Genomic DNA, 5,311 nt, shown 5'->3' with positions numbered 1-5,311 from the left:
TTGTTTCCTGTAGCGATCTTTTTGCTTCGTTGGCCACTGAAAAATTTGGATTTCGCTGCTATTGATTTCTTATAAATACGTTTCACGTTGAAAGTAGGAGATTTTTCTCAACTATAACTATCATTTGAAAAATTTTTGAGTTAATTTTATCCATGGTCATTGAACTTTTGTGTTAGTTACCCAAAAGAAAATTTTTTTTGGTACGTAAAAATTCTTCAACTTTGTGTTTTTTGAGTTAATTTTATCCATGGTCATTGAACTTTTACCCAAAAGTCAATTTTTTTGGTACGTAAAAATTATTCAACTTTGTGTTCATGACACAGAAGTCACTATTTTTGCTTTTGTAACCAAGGTACATGTACGCGTCTGCTCCAGGTTTTGACACGTGCTTACAACACCGCATTTTAGCTAAGGCAATTCCCATCTTCACAGGCGGTTCCCCTGTGCGCTGTGTCAAAATTCCCCAAATTCCTCCTGCTTTCGTTGGTCTCCCCTCTGGCACTGTTAGATTTCATTGCATCGTCTGTGGAGCTATCCGGTGAGTTACTTTTGCGCTCTTCTCTCTTCTTTGATTTTCTGACCTTCTGTTAGTTTTAAATTATTATCTCATCACAGGTCCTATTCGATTAAACTGTATAATTGGGGTAAAACAGTTGGTCGATGGTTTCTCTCTTTTGTATATACTTCACAATCACCAGAATTAAATTTTCTGAGATGACTTTACCTGGGATTTCGGAGCTGTTTGCATAGTTTTGGCTGGTTTACTTCTGAATTTAGTTAACTTTTCCTTTTTCCTACTGTGGTTGCGAAAACGAAATTGAATTTATTATTTGCACATACCTAGATTTTCTGTTTTAAAGTTCGTTTTCCCGTGGCAAGTTCTACTAGATTAGTATTGTTTCAACTAGGTAAAGAAGTTGGTCTACTATTTTTTTCTTTCGGGTACGACGTGGAATTGACCTTGGCGAACAGAAAATTCGAAGGAGTCCAACACTAAAAGGACATAGAGAACTCTTAAAAGAGTGTACGAAGCTGAACACTTGAATTTTTGTTTAGTTGTGCAAAATTAAAGGAACAAGTAGTAACTAATTTTTATTTTTACTGAGTCTCCTCTAAGTACTTTCTTGCAAAGCTAGAAACGGCTAATATATTTTGATTTGTGGTGCTTTCTTCATTTGAGTTTTATCCATTGTTTTCTGTTGATTAGAGTAGCTGATTAGATGACCATCTTTCTGAATTTGGTGGTTTTTTATATGTTGGTGTCTCAGTTTACGCTCTTTCTTTCTTCGTATTTTGATATCTTATTCTATTTTTGTGCGACATGAGTTACTCCAGAGATATTCATTGTGCAGATATTCTGAATTGTTCCTTCATGAGTTTCTCTTGTTATTTGATAAAACAATATATTTACAAGGTCTCACATTGACGTGCAGGATGCCTGGAGTGCCGACGCCTTCGAAAAGGCACATTAATGGATCATCGACAATAAAAAAAGAATTTCACTCAGTAAACGAAGCTCGTGATAAAAATACTAAACACCATAAAATAGATAACTTTTTAGCAATGACTCAGAAAGACGAAAAGTTGTTGCAACGCCGCCTCAAATGTCGATAGGCAACAACTAATCGGCTTCTCGCAAATGCAAATCATGTGAATCTTGATGGAACGATATCTCACATACAACATGATGTTAATATTGGAGTAGCTTTTCCAACTTCAGAAACAGGTTAAAAAATGAAATCTGTTATTTCTTTTCTTGCCTTTTTAGTATATACATACACAATGATTATACATGTGCTATCCCTATGTATCATGACCATTAATTCTTACCATGTAGTTACTGTGCGGGGAAGTTTTTCTTCATTGGATGCATATGACAGGGAGAAAGATATGCTTCTTCCTTTTCATGTTTTTGAAAAAGGTAGGCCCAAAATTATATATCTTTCTAACTAATACTAAAATACAATATGCTTGGGATTTGTAGAAAAGTTTGTACTATACGTTTTTATGCTAAATCTTGAGATGCCAACGTGGATTTGTTGTTTAAACTAATAAAAGTCTTTTCTTTTGCTATGTGAAATCTTTACAGAGGAAAGTTCCAGTTCTTTGTTGGAATTGAGTTGAATGGTTCATGAGCATTTTTAGATCATTATAGTTGAAATTGGGTTAATTTATACGGTTCAAAAATTGTCAATTGGAATGCTATCGTTGTCTAATTTTAAGATTCAAAGGCCTAAAATGTTGCTTCTATTGTTTTGAGATGTTCTTTTCTCATGAATTTTGCTTTTTAGAGGACTCTATAAAGTTTCAATCTTGGGGGAAAGGGGGGAGGGGGGATGTAGAAGCTCTGCCTAAATTTTCGATGCAAGAAAGAGCAAAAAAATAATAGCATTTTGGCATTTGAGTTATGCAATTTGGTAACTTGTATTTGGTATGTTGGAAGGATAGACTGGTTCTCTATTCTGATTTGATATGTTAGTTATAATTTCAGCGAGATCAATTAAAAATTATATATAGGGTTATTTTTGCAAGTCCTTGTTGTCTGTACTCATAGAGGTTTCACTATAAATTTATCAATCCCATAGCTGCAATATCATAACTGCCCAAGAGAAGTTAAATAAATGAAGTATAAAGTAGTAAAGGCGGTGTTCAAGCTCATTATTACTACAATTTCCATAACACATGTTAAATAATGTTAACTTCGCAGGTACATATATGTTTACAGACTATTGAAAAGAAACAACTGCTACTTGAAGCAGATATTCAAATTTTCTTCCTTTTCATCTGTTATTTGGAACTCAGTGTAATATGTTGGACTTTCTATTCTTTATTTTGCCTAGTGTAATGATTAAGCTCTATTCTTCCTATTATTTGAAAACTTAGTTGCTTTTAGAATTCGGAGTAGAAATCACACGAAATTTTGGTGATTCTACTTCATCTATTTAATTTGTATACTAAAAGAAGATGAATCTGAATAATGTGTGGTTGGCCACTAAAAAATACGGCATTCTGTCAACTATAGTTGTTGGGGCAGAATGTAAAGTTGTATTCCACCCAAAGGACAACCAGAACTGGGCAGAATTATGCGATGACAAAATTGATTGCGGCCATCTTTCATGGAGTTAGATGATGCTAAAAAAAAGTTGGGGCAGATTGGTTGAGTTAAATTTTAATGATGAACTTACTACTGGTTTACTTTTCTGGATTCAGTTTCCGTAACCTACATCTTCACATGCCCTGCAAATTTCCATACAGAAGCTGCTATATATATATAGTGAAACATCTTATTCAAAAAGCTCATTTACATAATGACCTGTGTCAACACTAATCATAACCAAAATGTATAAGTTTACCAAAATGAAAATATGATATATGAAAAAAAGTTGATTTACAAGGTACATTTACATATTTTTAATTCTATACTCTGGTGATGATTTGAATCATTACTTTAACGTTATGACTCCTCCTTGTGTTGTGACTTGAATATGCGCCAAAACTTCCATTTTTAGAACAGCAATATGGAAAATTCACCATTAAAATTTAACTCAACCAATCTGGCCCAACTTTTTTTTTTTAATATCATCTAACTCCATGAAAGATGACAGCAATGAGTTTTGTCATCGCATAATTCTGCTCAGTTCGTCTAAAGCTAATGCCTTTCACAACCAATGATTTTAATTTGTACCATTATTATGAATGAGTAGCTTTCAGTCAGATAGATTCAATATCGTAGTGTAGGAACAATCACATAGTGGAATAACTCATTCTGGCAAATGAGCAAGCACCTTATGGCCATCTTTTTTAAACTAAACGAAGAACATGCAAACCTTGGAGAATAACCTATTTTATAAACTTAATAAAGAACAGAAATATCTTGGTAAAGAACCTATCCCTTTGCAGGCGTGCCCTGTTTTTCGGAGTCCACAATCAATCGCAATTTTTTGGCAGACAAACACAGAAAATTGTGGACCAACAATTTAAACAACTTTTACGCAGCAGCGAGTTCAAAAATTAGAAAAATAAGAAAACAAAAAGAGAAAAAATTGGGAGAGGAGTTAGACAATTATGAAAATCTGAAGGAAGAAGCTGGGGAATGGCAAGACATCCACGTTCAGTTTGGGGAATTAGTGCCGCCAACTTTGACGTGTCATAAGTTGGGGAAAGGGTTACCATGTGGTACTATACAGTTTTCCCAAAGTACCCCCTACCACCCCAAGCTCCTCAAACTCTCCCAAATTCTGATTGTGGACATACCAAAAATTATTGTATTTTAACAATATTTGTTAGTTCTAGATTCTTCACCAGCAAACTCTCTTAATTGTGTTTACGTAACATGAGGTAGTATTGACATTGAATCACAGAAACCTTTAATGTCAAAACAGGATTCAGCCACCTAGGAAAAACCTGTTTCATAAATGGTTTCTTGGTTCTCATTCTGATCTTCGAGCTAATCCCTCTCCCCGGCCACTTGATATCTTTGACATTGCAAAATCTTAAACATGTTTGATGTACTTGACTGCAGTCATTGAAAATGATTGTCCTTGTGCTAGTTGAATTCCCCTAACAACATATAGGAATTAACCTGTAAACAAGTTGCATCAATCCAGTAATACCTAATTAAAGGAAAAAAACTCCGAGCTGTGCAAATAAATACGAAAATAACATTGACAAGCCCCGCCAAGCACGAATAGGGGGTTGGAGCGTAGAAACGAAGAAGGCGCCACAAGTTAAAGGCACGAACACAGCCCACAACAACCGATGGCAATTGACAATGTAATGAGCTTCGCCCCATGCGCAAGGCACCTTGCGGCACTACTTGCACGACGCTCCGCCGTTCCGTTTCCAAAAGCCTTCAGCTGCCACGAGCGATGTCGCCACCCGAATTGCTGGGTGCCTCTCCCTGGGGCTCGCCCCGAAACACCTTTTAAAACATAGTGTTGTATCTTAGGGAAGTGATTGCACCAACCCATTAGCAAACTAGGTATCAAGGGCGATTTAGTGTGGCATGAAATCTTGATCCGGAACCTCTGTCCACAAATTCACTGGATCCTCCTCTATTTAGCTGTCTAGTTCGTCGTGACATGGAATAGATACGTAGTAATATATTGTTGACTTTTTCTCCCAGAAGCTAAGATACAACCTCAGGTAGCCACTTTCTGCATATATAAACATTTTACTACAGAAATTTATCTATATTGCAATTATAAAACTTTTTGCGCGTTTGGAAAAAGAATGTAAGGTGGCATGTTACATATTTAGAATAAATACTATGTAACAAAGAGTATTATTACTCTTTTTGTTCATGTTTTTT

The 5,311-nt window shown here is 35.4% G+C and overlaps 1 long non-coding RNA gene across 1 annotated transcript; it reads left to right on the top strand.

The window, feature by feature from the left end:
- Nucleotides 1-402: 402 nt before the first annotated feature.
- On the top strand, nt 403-3,199 carry LOC109212222. Its single transcript, XR_002065828.1, has 4 exons — nt 403-538; nt 1,434-1,726; nt 1,838-1,921; nt 2,708-3,199. It is a non-coding gene; the product is annotated as an uncharacterized LOC109212222 (long non-coding RNA).
- The last annotated feature ends 2,112 nt before the right edge of the window (nt 3,200-5,311 follow it).

Source organism: Nicotiana attenuata, unplaced genomic scaffold, assembly GCF_001879085.1.
Source record: "Nicotiana attenuata strain UT unplaced genomic scaffold, NIATTr2, whole genome shotgun sequence".
Taxonomy (NCBI): Eukaryota; Viridiplantae; Streptophyta; class Magnoliopsida; order Solanales; family Solanaceae; genus Nicotiana; species Nicotiana attenuata.
Note: the sequence above shows the minus strand (reverse complement) of the source record. Positions and strands in the feature narration are given on the sequence as shown.